At 36.1% G+C, this 19457-nt stretch overlaps 2 protein-coding genes across 3 annotated transcripts in view; one reads left to right on the top strand and one right to left on the bottom strand.

Moving 5' to 3' along the window:
- CLVS2 (clavesin 2) overlaps positions 1–19457 on the bottom strand; it is a 502444-nt gene that overhangs the window by 4201 nt on the left and 478786 nt on the right. The gene's annotated exons all lie outside the window — the stretch shown is intronic.
- TRDN (triadin) overlaps positions 1–19457 on the top strand; it is a 356769-nt gene that overhangs the window by 49101 nt on the left and 288211 nt on the right. The gene's annotated exons all lie outside the window — the stretch shown is intronic.

Below are 19457 nucleotides of genomic sequence, written 5' to 3'. Positions count from 1 at the left end.
TTCTTTCCTTTTCTAGCATTTCATTCATTTACATTTTGGAACCAAATATGATTGTAAAATACTGTCTTTAAGTTTTACAATAGATATATTTTAAGAATTGCTTATAAATTTCATATTTATAAAGTTAATAATTTAATAAGTACACCACAGAAATTACTATTACAAGGAATTTGTTCTTAATTATTTTATAAAATGAGTAGCTACCTGTAATTAGACTTTCAGATTAGATTACTTAAATGTAAGACATACTTACAGTCCATGGTAGAGCTTCCTTGGACTGCTATAATTAGGTGTTATTGATAATGCCTATGTTACTGGTATTTCATCTCAACGGGGGAAAAAAATAGCCTCTGTATTACTGCTTCTTCATTTCTTCTTTCAAGGAGTGTTTATTAGGCACATCTGTGTGAGGCCTCCTCCACCAGTTTCCTATATTTATTAGTGACCTAACCATCTATCCATTCCCCACAAAAAGAAACCTGCAAGTCATCTTTTAAGTCTGCTGGACACGATCAATCACCATGCTGGATGCCAGCTAACTCTCATATGTCTCATGAATGCCCTCCCTTCTCTGGTTACCACTGTCTCCATTATTACATTTCAGACCTTGATTCTCTGTTGAGGGTACTAATGCAATTTCTTCTTGCCTCCCTCTTCCAGTGTCTCCCCTTAACTGTTGCTCCAAAGGTATCTTCATAAAACATAAATTTCACCAAGTATTTCCTACTGCCAAAGTATAAATTCCTTGGCATGAAACTCAAGTCCTTGGCTTAGCTCTCTCTTTTCATCTTGTAATTCAGCTCATGCAACCTGATTTCCAGCCATCCTTACTATTGCTTTTCCCTGCTTTCTTTCCCTAGGAACACATATATTCTCACTTTTCCTTGCCTCTGCTCATACCATCCTCTGCCCACCCTCTCACCCCCCAACCAGAAAGTGTAGTAAATTGGTGAAAAATGTGAAATCTGGTGCTGGGTTTCCCTGGTATTAAATCCAGATCTTAAAGCCTCCTACCTGTGTGATATTGGGTAAATCATATGGCCTCTCTTTGCCTTAGTTTCATCATCTATAAAGTGGGGACAATAATAGTAGTTATGTAATAAAATTGTGAAGAGAATTATATAAGTGAATATATTTGAAGTGCTTAGAACAGAACCTGCTTTATCACAAACACTGCATAAATATTAATATCACTAATAAAGATTCAGTCCTCCATTTTCTTGAAGGATGAATTCATCCTTTAAGACTTACTCCCTTCTTTGGTAAAACAGTCTCAGATTTCCTAAGAAAAGTTCACTGCACTGTGATTTCATTCCCTTAGTACCTTATGGGTAGCTGTATTCACAGCAGTTAACACACTGTATTATCAGTATCTTTTTACTTGTCTGTTTCACTCAGAAACTTAAACTTATATGAGGAAGGGACTGTCTTATTCACCTGTCCATGAGTGCCTGTCATGTAGTAAGTTTTCTGCTCTCCATTTCTTACAGGATACATAATGTTGACATTTTGATTTTGAATAATTTCTTATATTATGAAGAAAAAATATCATAAAATTTTTATTTCATCCATTTTTTGACCAACTCTAAAAATTAATACATTTATAAAATCAGAATTAAAAATAATAAAATATGTTTATAAGATGAAATGTTACTTGTCATATTTTGTAATGGTCATCCATTGCTACATATTAAATTACTTCAAAAATAAATGGTTTAAAACAACAATAAACGTTTATTATGCCAAACAGTTTTTGCAGGTCAAGAGTTTGGGAAAGGCTTATATCTTGTGGTTGCAGTAAAGAAGTTGGCTGGTGATGTGGTGATGTAGACATCTGAAAGATTTTCTGTGGTAGTGGAACCATTGGCAAGATGTCTCATTCATTTGGCTGTCAAGCTAATGCTGGTGTGTCTTCACAGCATGGCAACTGGCTGCTCTCAGATCCAAGAGAACAAGGCAGAAACCACAAAACCTCTTATGATCTAGACTTGAAAATCACATACAGTCAGTTCTGCAAAATCCTTTTGGTTATGCAGGTCAACCCTATTTGTTGTCCTAAGAGACTACATAGTGGTGTGAATACCAGCAGGCAGTGATCATTAGGGGCCAATTTGAAGGCTGGCCACCACCTATTCTACTCTCAGGAAATTATTTTACCAAGCTATACAGCTTTAGATAAATACTTAGATATAAGGAAATGCCATACAATACTCTAGCAGACAAAAAGTTATTGTAATTACAATAGGTGCAAAAAGAAAGATGATATATTGGGATGACTGGCATCATGAGATCACATCTAGGAAGATAAATGTCCAGTGAATTTGAAATGAAAAAAAAAATCACAAAGCTGAAATTCTAAAGAACACATATATAAATTCTTCAAATAAGAAGTGCAAATACTTTTTGCTAATTCAGGTTTGAATATGCAATTTCTGAAACCAAAATAATGTAAGTTCAAAGACTGTATGATTACAGCATAAAACCTGTAACTCATATTAACCATTGGTTGCATGGGATATATACACTCATATTAAAATTTTAATTTCTTTTCTCCACTTAGTAAATTCTAACTTGCCTTTCTTATGTTGATTCTTCACAGAAAAAATAATCATTTGCTTCAATAAGAGTGTCAAAATGTAAATGGTACTCTTATGTTATAATGTTATTTTTAATTGATATATTTCAAATATTTACTAAGGTTTAATATTATTATGATGAGTCTTTTGCATTACATACTGTCTTTGAAATATGTATTTTTAATACAAGGCTAGTGATAAGAGAAAGCATACTGGGAATAACTCTGAAGACCAGACAGGGCAGCTGTCCCTGGGCTCTAAATTACTCTCTGGCACTTTAGAAAAGTAGGTAAACACTTTTAAGTCATTATGAAATTGTTCATAGAGAATAAGTGAATACTGTACTGGATCGAGAATAATGATTCTCTTCTAGGCAACCTTGACACTTCCTAATTTTCTGAATTTGATATTATGTACCCAAATAATCTACCTGTGAGGCATATGTAGAATTGGCTTTTATGTGCTTCTTTCAGAAGACTTGAGTTCATTTTACAGCTCTATAACCTACAAGCTAACATGACTAGGAACTTAGTGTCCTTGCCTGTCAAATGGGAATAGCCCCTTGCTTTCTGGTCAGCAAAATTTGTGACTTTGCTTCTTCCTATCAAATGAGACAAATTTTAGGACATCAACAAACAAACAAACAAGAAGGAACACCAAAACCAGATACTAGAAAAGAGATTTCACCTACCCTTTATTTCTTCCTAAAAATAAAGTTCACTCTCCAAAAATAATATGGTATATCTGTCAGAATTTGATCAGAGTAGAGTTACTATGAGTGATATAGAATAGAAGATTTAATATATGGCTTATGCATTCATGAGAGTTGATTAGCAGTCTAGGTAGGGCTACTGAAGTGTATCTGGCACTAGGTCATGGGTCAGTAGAGTGGAAGTTGGTGCAGGAGAGGAAAAATACCTTTTTCCTCCACCTTTCTAAAATGTTGGCTTAGGGCCTTCTAACAAAAGATAAATTAACAAGAGAAAAGCATTTAGATTTATTTAATGTAGATTTATGAGCCACAGGAGCCTTCATAAAGAAGGGAAGACCTTAAGAAGCAGTTAAGCCCAAGCATTTTTATGCTAGGTTATATGAAAAGGAGAAAGTGGGGGGAAAATGTGACAGAACAAAAAGAGTATGAGTTAAGTGTCATAAATTGAGGGAAACAGCAAGGGCCATTCATTCAGATTCCTCTGGGCATCTTGGAAATAAGGATATTCCTTTCCTCTGCATTTAGGGAGGATACCTTCCTCAGGAGAGTTTTATGACCTGCTTCAGGGGAAGGTCAGAAAGTCCTTCTTGCACATGTCATTTCTCAAATTCTTCTAGCTGAAAACATTCAATATGCCAAGGTGCCGTATTTGGGGAAGCATATCCTGAACCCCGTCATTGAAAAGGGCAGATGGAAATAGAAGAGGGGAGACTAAGGACAAACTGGAATTGACAAGGACAAACTGGAATTGACAAGGACAAACTGGAACCCTTATTTGACTCTCACCACCTCAAATTACAATGATGTGGGTGAGCTCAAGATAAATTGGTGCCTTCCACAGTGGAACTGCACAGCACCTGGCCAGGATTTGGAAATGCTGAAGGAGGCGGTCCAGTGGGAACTGGAGAACATGCAGCCGGCTGCTGCCACCTGTCAAGGTCAGCCAGCATATGGGCAATAATGTGCATGAGCTGCAACAGCACCTGCCCTACACCAACCTTCAGAAAATAAATAGAGGCTAATACTTCTGTTTTGCTTTCTAAAGCTCATGCAAATTTCTCTTGTGCCCAACTGTTACCTAGACCTTACACGTAAGGGAATTCTGGGAAATGTAGTTCCAGTTTAGTGATTTAAGAGCATACAAAGCCATCACATAGGATGACTGTATATAACTTACCTAAAACAGGACACTTGTGAGAGTGAAAATGAGAGCTGTTAATGCTTACCTCAGGACAACAGGCAGAAACCAAGATTCAGGTCACCCAGATACTATCCATCTTGTCTTTACTTTTCTCCTGGAAGATGAGAGTCTTCAAAAAGGCCAAATTGGGGGGTTGGTAGTTAGTGCAGGGCAATGTTGCTTTTTTATTTACTGAGGCCAGAGGATCATAAAGGCTGCTGGAGGCCTTGTCCCCAAGCTTCTGCAGACTCAGCCAGGAAGCTCTTAAGGAAAACAGAGGGGTGCCCTGATGATTTAATAACCCTTTCAGGATCAGAATTTCTGGGCTTTGGTTGAAATTCCTTACAAACTTGTTTGCCTTATTTATGAAGAGACAACTTTTTTTCTCTAAACAATAAATGCAAAAATTAAGATTTCTAAAGAGATCACTACAAACTCAGGCATTAGTTGATATTAATGATTTTCCTCTAGGTCAGAAGGTACAGGAATAAATTGTAGTAACTCCTGGCTTTTCTTGCCTAAGAACAAGGGTCATAATTCATTAGCATCCTTATCCATAAGAAGGAAAAGTCATTATATGATCGTACCAGGAGGTCTCAAAGAAGCACATTTGGTAATTTTTGCATGCATTCCACATACTTATTTCAAAACAATTTTATAAGAATTAGATAAGCTAATCTATGTAAAACATACGTGCCTGGTGCATAGGAGACACTCATTAAGCATAACTTGAATTTGAATCTTATTACTAGGAAGGAAGATCAGTAATCTGAGAAGAAAGCCAGCAAGGACATGATGGTAGGAAGCATCAATTTCTTATGAAAGTCTTGCAGACATCTCCTGATGTGCCTTTTAAATAGATTTTCTAATGAGGTATGCCATTTATGTACTGCTCTTGGAAATTAATTTCCCTGATTTTTTTTCTGGCACTTAGCCCAGTTAAGCAGGTGCTCTGGTTGTCAGGCTGTGAGTGTAGAGTAGTAGTAAAATGATTCAGGGAAGACCCAAAGCCAATCAGAATGTATAAATTTAACATTTAATGGTTATGTATATATGTATATTTGTGCATGTGCATGTGTGTAAGTGTAGAGAGATGTCTGTGTGACTGTCTGTATATGAATATGTTATCACATTTTAGGAGACTTGGAAGACCGAGACACTAAATGCAACATTTTAGACTTTATCAGTTCTCATGTGCACTGAGTTTTCAAGTATAGTTGACATTTTGTGTGATTCTTATTCTCCTTCAAGTCTTATCTCAAATCCTACTTTTCTGTTCAATGCCCCAGGCTTGTTTGGTCCTCTTGGTCACTACATCTAAAAGGATACATTTCATTACCCAAATCCAGCCTGCTTATAAACACATCAAGGAAGCAGAAGTTTCCATAGTCCAATGATTTCCAGATCCTAATTGAAATTTGTTGCTTCTTCATGAAATGAGGAAAAAGATAAAGAAAAATTTATTTATTTTAAAGAAGTATTCTTAATTTTATGGTGCCTATATTTTTAGTCTTAAAATTCTCTTTGGAAATGATGATAATTACAGATATTATTTCTGTCACTGTTATTAAATGGCATTCTTCTATAAAATAAAAAGTTGGCAATTTGATGTTAGGTTCCAGGTTTTTGCTGGTGGTGAATTTCAAGGTCAAAAAAATCCCAAAGTTTGATGCCAGTGTACTATACCACTCGTTTTTCTTTTTTTAAGAATTTATTTATTCATTTGAGACACAGAGAAACAGAGAGAGAGAGAGAGAGAGCACGAGCAGGGGGAGAGGGAGAAGCAGGCTCTCCACTGAGCCAGGAACCTGACATGGGGCTCGATCCCAGGACCCTGGGATCATGACCCAAGCCGAAGGCAGATGCTTAACCATCTGAGCCACCCAGGAGCCCCTATACCACTCATTTGAACCTTACCAAATGAGGCCTTATGTTGCATTTATAAATTTATCCATGTAGATGGATACAATTATAAATCATACCATCTGTTAACACCCAAATTTTTGATGGATAGGCTATTATACATCTTTCAGTGCTATGCTTAAATTCACTTCCTTACAAAAACCTTGCCTGAACTTTCAATGTAAATCAAGTCACTTTGTCCTACTTCCTCGTTATATTATTTACTCTTTCCTCATAGCATTTATTTACAAGTTGTATATATTTAATTGGGTGTGATTATTTTTTTTTTGAAAATTTTATTTATTTATTTTAGAGATAGAGAGAGCGAGCAGGGGGAGGAGCAGGAGCAGAGAAAGAAAGAGACAAGCAGACTGCACTGAACACAGGGTCCAAGGAGGGGCTCCATCCCACAACCATAGGATCATGACCTGAGCCTAAATCAAGAGTTGGAGGCTTAACAGATTGAGCCACCCAGGCACCCCAGTGTGTGATTATTTATTTAAAATCTCTTCTCCACTGATTTGTTAGGTTTGTAAGGAAATGGCTTTATTTCATTAACTTGATTTTTCAAGTGCTTAGAAGTGTTTAGCACAAAGTATGAGCTCAACAAACCTTTGGATGAATATTTAGGTGAAAGAATGAATGAATAAATAAGGAAATAAATAAAGGAAAGGGTGATAACAGTTTTTACACTCTGAATGCTGAGTAATGAGCATAGTATTTCTTTATAAAGTATTAGTTTATGATGATACAGATAATGTTAGTATTCACATTTAAACTTTTTAAACGTGTTTCCTTGATTGGACTTTAAGCTTCTCAAAGGAAAGGATTGTCTTATTCATTTAAATGATCCTGTTGTCCTGTTTACCGCCTGACACTTACTGTTCAATAAAATTTGAATGATCTAAACAGAAGTTATTTGCTAAGCATATCTAACAAGCAAACAAAGAAAAAAAAAACTAATAAGCAAAGACACAGAACAGTAATAACTAAAGAACACATGGACTTCAAGACCAGAGCTAAAGCAGGTGAATGCAAGTTCTGGGACTAGATTTTGGGGTTAGAATCCTGACTTTACCAATCAGTTGCTGTGTAATCTTGGGGAAATTACTTCTGTGTGCCTCAATTTCATTCTCTCTAGGTAATAATAGTACCTGTTTCATATGGCCCTGTGAACCTTGAATAAGTTAATACATACAAAACACTTGGAATTTTGAATGGCACATCATCATTATTAGATAAATTATAGTTAGTATTATTTTAATTTATTCTTCATGACCTTAAGCATATTTCAATGTTTCAAAAAGATGAATAGGCATATTTCAAAAAGATGAATTGACTACTTGATTTCCAATTTTTAAATATGTGAATATACATAGATTCTAGCAATTACACAAAAGAAATCCAATGATTAAAGTACTCTATTCTATTTTAACATTCTGAAATGGTTTGTTCTAGCCATTCTGAAATGGTTTGTTACTATTATATGATACAGTAAGCAAATGATTCATGGCACTACATACTACATTTTAATGTGGTAAAAAGAACTTCAAAATTATTTCCTCAGCTAACACTGAGGAATAGAATAGCTAAAGAGACTATATAATACAGTCAAGAGTTTCCAAAACTAAACCTTGACTGACCAAACACATGTTTATTAAATAATGAGTCCAGACATGCTAATTGCTATATTAATCCCAAATTTAATATCTCTCTTCTCCACTGGCCTGTTAAGTTTGTAATATAATGATTCAAGTAAATCATCCAATTGGAGTACTGTGATATTTTGACTATTGTGCTACCAGAAAATAATTCCATTGAATGTTAGCTTGGAAACAAGTCTATCAAAATCTGTAAATCTACAGAAAACTTGCTTTTCCATTACTTGTTAATATTATAATATTAGAACTGTGTTCATATTGAAGATATTTTTTTTTACAGAAGAGGAAAGCAAACTGGTTTTTCAATTAATATAATAACATCTACACCATGTTCATTAATAAAAGTATAATAAGATTTTCTTGTTTTACTTAGATACTTGACATGGGTAAAAGGAGCCAGAAGTTGTTTGCAATTTTGTTTCAGAATATAAAATGCCCTTTATTTGACATTGGTCTAGCTCCAGTAGGCTGGAAATATTCCAGGTTTAAACATTTGCAACCGCATTTTGCCAGCAAAAAATTGGTTGATTGGGGTCATTTTGGGAAAGAGAGGTGAAGTGTACATCTATTTGCATTCAGTGGCATTCCTCATTGCCTCAAAAAGTTACAGTTGAGGAATAGCAAAGAAAGACTTAGAAACATTGCCATGTAACTATTAAATATTGAAATAGCCACGAAATTTTAACTAAAGTTTCTTGTCTTTAATTTCATTAGGGTCCCATACAAGTGTACATTTCTAAAATACTGAAGTCTGTTAATAGTAAAGATGAATGTGGGAAAATTTGAATTGAGAAAATGTTAAAAAGCAGAAGGAAAATGCCCATGCCTCAGATTTTGAATGGCAAGGATTGGAGCTACGCTGTGACTATTCAAATGTAGATTAGAAAAGTGACAGTCATTTCCTTGTGCAGTCAATAAAACAATTAGCTTAAAAGTGCTTTTAAATCAGAATCCCAGTTTTTCTTTGGTTTAAAAGCATCTAAATATCCAACATCTGCAAGTATTTTATTTTTTCAAAATGGTAAATCACATGAGTTTTATCTTTTAGAATCTGATGTACTTCAAAAGCTTTGTGTCTGCCCTTTATTTTATTTTATTTCTTACACGGTTATCACTAAAAAAGAGATAGAGCCTGGTCATTGTCATCTCATACTGGAGGTATCCAGAGATCTGAGGGAGGGGAGAGAGAAACAATGACCAGAGAGGGAGAGAAAAGATGGAGAGAGAAAATGACAATGGTTTGGGAAAATATATTTATCTGGGATGTTAAAAGATAAACTGGGGCTTATTCAAAATATTGAGTTTGAAGAAAAATCATGTGGAACCAGGTAGCCCCAAACAGAAAGTGGTTATGAGAGCTCTACCTGCAGGAGTTGGAAAACTTTTATAGAAAAGAGATGGAAGCAAAGCAAGGCAATTATTTGATGGGCTATAGTTAAGCGTTCGCCTTATTTGGTAAAGGCTGGTTGACTGTGATTGGCTGTCCTTAGGTTTTGATTTCTTAACCTTGAAGCATTTACAGTCTTAGGTTTGGGTTTGCTTACATTGGCTGCTAAAGCATTAGAACAACTTCAGTCTAGGGGCGCCTGGGTGGCTCAGTCGTTGGGCATCTGCCTTCAGCTCAGGTCATGATCCCGGAGTCCTGGGATCGAGCCTTGCATTGGGCTCCTTGGTCAGTGGGAAGCCTGCTTTTCCCTCTCCCACTCCCCCTACTTGTGTTCCCTCTCTTGCTGTTTCTCTCTGTCAAATAAGTAAAATCTTAAAAAAAAAAAAAAGAACCCCTTCAGTCAAATGACCTCCTTGTTTAATTAATTCAAAGTATGAGTTATTGCTTCAGGAAGATTTGGCTTTTTTAAAAAAGATTTATTTATTTATTTGCGAGAGAGAGAGAAAGAGAGCGGGGGTATGGGGGTGTGCAGAGGGGGAGAATCTTCAAACAGACTCTGGGGCTTGATCTCAAAACCCATGAAATCATGACCTGAGCCAAACCCAAGAGTCAGACACCCAACCCACTGAGCCACCCAGGCGCCCCAGGAAGATTTGGCTTCTCAAACAGGCTCATTTCTTTTAAGAGAATGTGTGTATCTGGGTGTGTATAGAAGGGAAGAGCCTCGAAGGTACTTTTTCAACGTTGGTACATTTAAATGTTGCTAGATGTAAATGCCATCTCCTTCCTGTATCTTCAAAATCTCCTCCTCTATCCCCTCCTTTTCCATGAGTGTTTATGGGTTTTCTAACTTGGAAAGACAAATTTCCCTCACTTCCCAATATCCCTATGTAGCTACAACCCTCTTTGTTTCTATCTCTTTAGCCAAACCCCTCTGTTAAGAGTTGATCTGACATTATTCTATCACTCTGCTAAAATGTCTCAAATACACACTTGAGACATTTGATGAACACATTGAACAAATGAACAAATTGTGAACTTAAGTGTGAACAACTTGCACACTTAACATCTTCATCTTGGTTAAACCTTACAACATTAGAACTGTTGACAGTACTGCTTTATTAAAACCTTATCTTCTTATGACTTTTGTAACTCTCTTCTTTGGCATCATTGGCTTCTTGCCCCTGTCAGATGATATCACCTTGTTCCATTGCTTCACTTGCAATGACTGCATTACCCAAACAAGTGATAAGCAAACTGCCATCATATTTAGCCTACTTATCTTTAATATATGGCTCTCAATCTAATAGGATCAATCTTCTAAAATGGCAAGATAGTAAGATTTAGAGGATAAAAGTAGTGACACTGTTCTAAACAATCAAAGCATGTAGGATAGGTTTTAAGAAAATAAATTTTCCCCACCATGGGAGTCAGTAAAACTATTTTTGTTTTGAAGGAAAAATTAATCTCATAAGCATTTTTATTTTCCCCATCCTTAACCTCAATCTCTCTCCAATTTTTCTAATTGCATAAGGACATTCAGTTGGAGCCGTAAACTCAAGATTCTAACTAAGCTAGTTATATTTCTTTCCAGGCCTGCCTCCTAGATTCTAAATCCTGTTCATTTCCAGTCTTTTTAAGTCAGAAACATGGGATTCCTTGTAAGCTTTCCTCTTTCCCCTTAACACTCAGGGATCAAAAATCACTCATTTAACTTTAAAACATCTCTTGGGTTTGTTCTATACTCTGTGCCTTATTTCTAGAACTCCTGCCTTAGTTTCCTCGAGATTGTTGCAGTAGCCACGTATTTTCTTTTTTGCCTATAATCTTGCCTTGCCTCTTTTTCATTCTGAGGGCAGAATGAAAATTGCAAATCTTTTTAAATTATTATTCCCCTATTTAAAATTTTAAATGTCTTCCTTTAAATATGAGTATGCCTGTTGTCCTGATCCCTTGGCTCACCTTGTTGGCATGGGACAGCAGCTGATCCCACAGCAACTCCAGCTCCTGACAGATGCTTCTTCAGCTTCTTCCACTTCTGGCCTAGGTGCATATTTAGCAAGACAAGGGTGACAGCTTCTTCTCTTTGGAGAGGGAGTTTTGGAGGTCATAGGACTGATGGTATATATTTCCAGGTTGTTCTAATGAATCTCATCCCGTCCCTCGCAGGCTCCAGATTTCCTTGCTCCCTCTACTTTATGTCCATATTTTCATCCCAAGTGCCTCTTCTTCTGCCTTCAGAACCCAACTCCACCTGCATAAGTAACAGTCTCTCATAGTGTGGTTAATATTGGAAGTACCAAGGGAAGGGATACCTGGGTGGCTCAGCCAGTTAAGTGCCTGCCTTTGGCTCAGGACATGATCCCAGGGTCCTGGGACTGAGCCCAGCATCCAGCTCCCTGCTCAGCGGGGAGTCTGCTTGTCCCTTTTCCTCTGCCCCTCCCCTTTGCTTGTGTGTTCCTCTCCCTCTCAAACACATAAATAAATAAAATCTTTTAAAAAAAGGAAGTACCAGGAAATTTCATGAATCCAACTTTCCATTTCACCATTTTTGAGGACTGTTCACTGAGGGTAAGGATAACAAGTTCAAGGGAATTTCAGCTTCAGTACATTGTCTCTATGTTGAAAAGCCAGTTGGAGGAAAGTTACTCAGAGAAAGTTGGTTTTGAAGATACATCATTTATGTAATTCAGGGCAGGTGATTATATACAACTTTTTAAACATCCTACTTTAAAAATATAACATATATTATTGAATATGGCAATAGCATGGTTATCATTCATTTGTGAAAACATTTAAATAGAGCAAAATGAGTTTTCATCATATTCTTTTCTTTCTAGAAGCATCTGAGAGATGCTCTATAGAAATATTGTGTTACTTCATAACTTAAAATTATCCAGTCTCAAATGAGCTGACTTAATATTTATATTTCTTGCTAAATTACAAAGTTTTAATTAAATAAATACAAAAATTTATTTTAACCTACATATTCAATTTCAAAGAAATTTTGCAACATAGCTTGAATTCCACATTTTCATCTACACAGAGATCCTTGAAATGTTATTATATACTGCAATGGAAGTTATCCAAAGCAAAGACTATACTGTAGCAGCTGAATTTAATTTTCATTGGCCTCTACCTCTCCATTTTTTATTTTTTAAGATTTTATTTATTTATTTGACAGAGAGAGAGTGAGAGAGCATAAGCAGGGGGCGCGGCAGACAGAGGAGAAGGAGAAGCAGGCTCCCCACTGAGCAAGTAGCCCTATGTGGGGCTCAATCCCAGGACCTGGGATCACAACCTGAGCCGAAGGCAAACACTTAACAGTGGAAATCATATTTAAAGGATTACTATATGTGGATTTAAAGAGAGGATATTAAGAAATGAGCCTTTCTTAAAATATTTCTTGGGTGGAAAACCTATCTTTAAAAAAGCTATGTTAGGGGCGGGCATAGTTGCTTGACCGTTGGACACTTGATTTCAGCTCAGGTCATGATCTCAGGGTCGTGGGATTGAGCCCCACATTAGGCTCCGTGCTCAGGGTGGAGTCTGCTTCAGACTCTCTCTCCCTCTGCCCCCCCACCCCGCCCTGCTCTCTCTCTCTAAAAAAGAGCAAAAGCTATGTTAGTGCTACAAATTATTATTATTCTGGTACAACAAAAGTTGCTTCTTAGATACCAAAATATCAAGTGTTGTCTCTGGAACTGAAGCAATCTTACAAAAATACAGCTATCCTCCAGGAATTTTTCAAGAGAAAATAATGGGAAGATTTGGAATTCCAGTTAGTGTGCCTTTTACAAACTTCCATTGGCAAGATATAAATACATCTTAGAGATTAACTATGGAGGAATAAAGGTGCTGCTTCAAACATTTCCTGAATTCTTGACTTTCTTTGATGTGTTATATTTTTCACATATTGACTTTACTTTCAATTTGAAGTGAAATAGAGAATAAGAAAACAATAAACTCATGGAAGGAAAAAAGGCATATAAGAGAGTATAAGAAATTGAAAACCCTTCTATTGTGATGATAAAAATTAAAGATAGCAGTTCTGACATCATTGAGTTCAACCAAGTTTGTTCAAGTTACATGGTCTAACCCATGAGAAATTGTTTGAAAGTTACTTCAGACTGATCGTAAAATGCTTTAAAGTACAGTGTCTTGAGTAAATGTCCCTTTGATAAAGACACTGACCTTAATAAGTGGATATAAAAGCACATATTTTTGTTTGTTACTCCTTAAGTATCTGTACTTAGCATTGTCAAAGCTGGAAACTCCTGGGCCTGAAGACTCAGAGGGCTACTAAGTTCATTGTGAGTGCTTTTCATTTCAAATGTGTTCTGGTTAAAAATAAACTAAATTAAATCAGCATATCAATCTTACATCCTTAGGAAATTGTTGACTATTATAAATGATGTCAAACCTCAAGTCCAAAATGTTTAGCATTTTTTAAATTTTTTTTAAAGATTTTATTTATTTATTTGACAGAGAGAGAGACAGAGAGAGAGGGAACACAAGCAGGGGGAGTGGGAGAGGGAGAAGTAGGCTTCCCGCGGAGCAGGGAGCCTGATGTGGGACTCGATCCCAGGACCCTGGGATCATGACCTGAGCCGAAGGCAGACGCTTAACGACTGAGCCACCCAGGCGCCCTCAAGTCCAAAATGTTTAATAAGAATTTGCATTCTCTCAGTTATATTTCTGAGTATAAGAAACCTATAAACACAGAGGAGACAACCATTGCTTTCTGCATATACTAACACATTTATATCTTTTTATCTTTTTACTTGTTTTTCCTACTTATGTTTCACTTCTTCCCATCCTTGGGGGTGGGATGAGAATGAGAAACACATTTGAAGCTCTGTTTGGCACTGGTTAAGTTCTAGGGAACTGTGTTTACCCTGAACAAAGACCAAGTAATTTCACAGTACTTCAAGCAAGAATTATCATGTAACTCAGAGCATATTAAATGATGCATGATTTGCTAATATTTTTCTTAACTTGATCAAATTTTCACCCACAGAAACAAAAGTATTCCAGTACTTATTGCAATAAGAATGGAGAAACCAGTCACTTAAAGTTAGAATTTTTTTAGGTCTGGAAAATTACCACTATATATTTTCAGTGATCTTCACATATCAAAATTAGAAACACCTGTATAGCAAGCCCATAGGTGGCAGCGATATGTTGATTATATTAAGATAGGATATTGCACACAGTTAGTCCTAAATAATTGCCTATCTCTATTTCCTAGTCAGTTTCATTTGGATGCTCCTGTGTGCAAGGTACACACATCAGCGTACATACAAATTGAATTTTCTCTAATTGGGGTAGAATTTGTGACATTTTTAAAAGCCATTACTTCAGTTTAGATCCAAATATTTAAATGTGAATATTTTCTGGGAGGTAAGGGACAGTCACTAGTTCTTTCATGAGTCCTGATAAAAGCATTGTTTGGATTTCACAGACCCTGCCAAGGTGGCCTGTGACAATGTAGTGACTGAATGATCACAAGACAATATTTGTAACGGTCTACATTCATGGAGCACCACCATATGTTTGAGTTAAATGGCTCTGAAAGTTGAATTAATAACATTTACTATTTCCTTTACTCTGCTTTAGGCGCTCTATACCAAGGAGTTTATATACAGTGAGTCTGAGTAAATTTCAGTAAATACCATCTGGTGCAGGCAGAGACTCATGGGCAAAAGGGTCAGAAGATGCCTGGGATTCCTCTTCAATCACCATCCTTTGGAGTGGCTCAGACAAATGCAGATGATCAAATCTACCCCACCTCTGAGTTGCTGTTTCTTCTGATAAGATATGCATGAGGGCAGCTTAGAGTTGGGAGGATAATTCCTTTGGGAATGGATACCATGCAGTGGGAATTTAGGACTCAGAGATGTAGGGGGCTATGGAAATGACTGTTGTGCAGTATTTGGAGACCTGAGCTGAAGCTGAGATCATACACAGAGCTTGTTGCTAAGGGGAGGAAAAGCCACTGCCCCAGCTAGCAAATGGAAAAGAACCTCTGGCTCATTCAAGATTCAAAGACAATCTTGCTTGTTTCTCCGCACTGACATTTATTACCAGGCACCATACTGGGTGCTTCAAATGTATTATCTGATATAATAATCATAACAACCTTGTGAGATAAGTATTATTACTCTTATTGTCATTTTACAGTTCAGCAAACTAAAGCGCAGAAAAAAAACATTTTTTCCCACTCTATAATACTGTTTGCCAGAACTGGGTATGTTATAAATTGGAATATGAGAAAGCTGAATATAAAGATAACAGGTATGAAGGGGTGACTTTAGAATAGTGACTTTGGAAAAGCATAAGCATCAATGAAGTTTACAGACATGGAAAAAGTTGATCTTCTCAACATCATACAGCTACCCATGGGGTGAGCACCAGGACTAGCCTGAGGTGAGTGACGCACTCGCGTTGAGTGCAAAATAGAAGGACTCGGAAAAACTCAGTATTTAAGATGTATATTATTTTAATGCAATATTTAAAATTTCAAAGTTAATTCAAAAATCTGCGATGAATAAAATATCAAAATTTAAATAAAGACAGGATTATTATTACTGAATTTTCCTTCTGTCTCTTCCTCCAGTATGGCCTGGCATGGTACTAGGTAGGAGGCCTGAACTTGAATGCTGTCAGAGTTCAGAACCCAAGCTTGTAACTGTTATTTGCTGATGTTTGTCAGGATTTGAAAGATAAAGAAGTGTCTAATATAACTTAAAGAATGTAAGACTGATGGTCAAGGATAATGGCAAAAACTTGGACTTGTTTCTTTAGGAGGAAAGCAGAGAAAACGACTGATTTAATTTCCCACGTATGTTCCCATTTAGAAACTTAAGTGTCTGTGTAGTTTGGCTTCAAAGACAGAGGACCAATAAAAATCATATTTAACTTTAAACTTTTCCTTGCCTCTCTTGGCACTCTTTTATCAGTGCCAAGAATCCAATTACTGATCATAAGGAGCCTAGAGCAGTTTCCCCGCATCTGGTGGTATATTTTTCTGTAAGAAATATAAGATACAATTAAGAGTGACTTGAAAACTGAGAAACATTTCTTATCTCACATAACAGAAGCCCTGGAAGTAGGGTGATTATTACGAGATTGGATAATTCAAGGCTTCAGCAATGTCATGTGGACTCAAGTTCTTTCATTTTTAACCTTTGCCTTCTTCAGTGAATCAGCTGCTGTCTTTATGGTTATAAGGTGGCTACAGCTCCTCCAGGCTTTATGTTCCCATGTAACAAAGTCCTTGTTTCCCCTTTTAACAGCAAGAAAACCCCTCCCAGAATCTCTCATCCAATATCTGACTCTAGAACAAATTGTGAATTCACATTTTTGTTTGTTGATAGCAATATAGCAAAACCTTAATTTTCTTATATTTAAAAGAGAGATAAAATAATATAGCTATCTCATTAGGTTATTGAAAGGGAAATGTGGGTTAATATAAATAAAGTTCTTAGAGTAGTATCTGGCAGGCATATACACTCTCTAAGTGTTAACCACTATTATTTTTATGATGATCCTCAATGTAATATATTTAATTTAACTCATGGAAACATGAGAGGTAAGAAAATATAATTAAAAAAACCCCACATCAATAAAAGGTTTAGTTGCATTGTATAGTATTATTCCCATTGATATGATATGGATGTGATATCCGAGAGAGGGAGTTAGAATCAACTTGAGGACTACTGTCTTATTTAAGTTGTACCTATAATCTGTATCTATTATCTGTATGTACCTCTATATCGATGTTTTTAAAGTCGTTGTCCACATAACTAAAAATCAGAGGCTGATCTCAAGCCAGCAACACTGACTTCATGAACACATCCCGGCTTGACTATTTTAGAACCAAGCAATATGCGTGTGTATATATAGTGCATTTAGGCATAAGGATAATTAAACTGATATCTATTTTGTTGGATTTTTATTGTTAAGTTCCTCAGTGAACATTTAGAAAAAAGGGAAATGGGGAAATGGTTTCAATCTATTCAGATCATAAAAATCCCATTTGCCATATTCTTCCATTAGATAAAAAATATACTAATGCTAAAAAATACATTTAATGGTGCCATTACAATCCAGTTCCTTACATACAGTTCTTTAAAATTTTTCAATTGCAATTATAAAATTCCATTTCATTTCCTTTCTCTAAGGTTTAATCTCATCATTCAGACTATCATATCTTGCTCCTATGAAACTCTCCAGAATGCAGTAAAATAAGGTCCAAAGAGTAAAGTTACATTGTCACTGAATCATGGAGATAAGTTTCCCTGAAACCAACATTTTGTAACTTGGCATCCTTGAAAGTGTTGTGAATCCCCCGAAATAAAACATAAAATTAAAATTCCCCCAGAAATCCTTTCTCTTATATCACTTTTCCCCTTTCTAGTATATGTGCTGTCTGAGCGAGCACACACTTTTCCCCTTTCCGTAGGATCTTACCCATCTGCGTAAAATGGAATGTTCTTCCCATTTTAACAGTGTTAAACAACAGAAAACCACTATGATTCTAGTACTCTCAAACATTGCCCAAACTCTGTCATTTATAGTAAGGTGTATTTACCACCTTTAAATTCTTCCCGTTTGGTCTTGAACGTATTCCATTGAAACAGCCCTTTGAAGGTCACCAATGACATCCTCATCATTAAATGTAAAGGTCTATTCTCAGTCTTCATCTTACTTGGCCTATCAGCAGCATTTGCCAGTTGATCACTGTACCCTCCTCAAGACAATTTCCTCACTTGACATCTAAGACATTCACTCTCTTTTTTTCTACTTCTCTCTCTCTCTCTCTGGATGTGTGTGTGTGTATATCTCTGTCTCCATCTCTCTCATCTCTCCTTGTCATAATCAATTACTGGTTCATCCCTCTGACTGATCTCTTTGTCTTCTAAATGTTAGTATGTTCCTGGGTCCACTTCCTTGGTGATATCATTCAGTACCATGATTTTGGATAGCTTCTATCTTCTGCTGAACTCCTAAATTTTTATCTTTAGCTGAGAATTCTCTTTTGTAGGTCATATTGGGTGGTACAAACATCTACATCTCCACATAGATGTTTAATAGGCAACTCAAGTTTGAGAAGTCTAAAGCTCAGGTATTTTTACCCCTAAAAAACCCTTTTTCTCTCCAGACCTCCCCATTTCAGCAAGTGACATTTCCATTGTGCCTATTTTTCATGCCAAAAACCCTGAAGTTATCCTGTAACCCTCTGTTTCTTTCACACCCAGGAGCCTAACTGTAAGCCTATATGATTAATTCTATCTTAAATACACTCAGAAAATGACCACATGTCACACACACACTATCATCCTGATAGAAATCACCATCATCTTTCCCCGTGCTTATTTCATTTGGCTCAGTATCAGTAGCTCTCCCTATTTTCAACCTGGCATTCTTTCAATCCTCAACACAGAGAATGAAGTTACATAAGTCAAATTACTTTATTCCTTTACTCTAACCTTCCAGTGACTTCCCATCTCCATCAGAATAGAAGCCTAATTTTAGAGTCCTTAACCTTTAAATAATATCATATATTGATATAATTCTAGTTTTTAAGATATCAAAGGAAGAAAAATCTCTGAAAAGCTAAAATAGTTTTTAAACTTAAGGAAAACATAAATCTAAAATTTTAATTTAGATTGATAAAAAATCAGTTGCAACTTATAACACATTTTTAGATAGATCGCCTCTTCAATCAGATATTAGAGGCTGTCCTTGCCGCCTCAGAGTAATTTTCATATAATTAAAATGAGAATGACAACATTTTGGACATACCTATTATGTCTATTGGCTTGGATTTTTATTTTTTAATCTTTCATTTTGCAAAAAGTTTCCATCTCCTAAGATACAAAAAAACGGAAGATTTATAGACTTCAGTTTTCCCTAATTCCATCTACTAAAGTTACTAGACATTTAAATACTTTTTATTTTCAGGTACTAGGATGCTTAACAAGGATAAACAAATTGCATCTAGCTGGAACCTGATATGAATACTACCTTGACA

This window comes from Callorhinus ursinus, unplaced genomic scaffold (assembly GCF_003265705.2).
Source record: "Callorhinus ursinus isolate GAN/ISIS: 27379988/994484 unplaced genomic scaffold, GSC_fseal_2.0 scaffold6, whole genome shotgun sequence".
Classification (NCBI taxonomy): Eukaryota; Metazoa; Chordata; class Mammalia; order Carnivora; family Otariidae; genus Callorhinus; species Callorhinus ursinus.
Note: the sequence above shows the minus strand (reverse complement) of the source record. Positions and strands in the feature narration are given on the sequence as shown.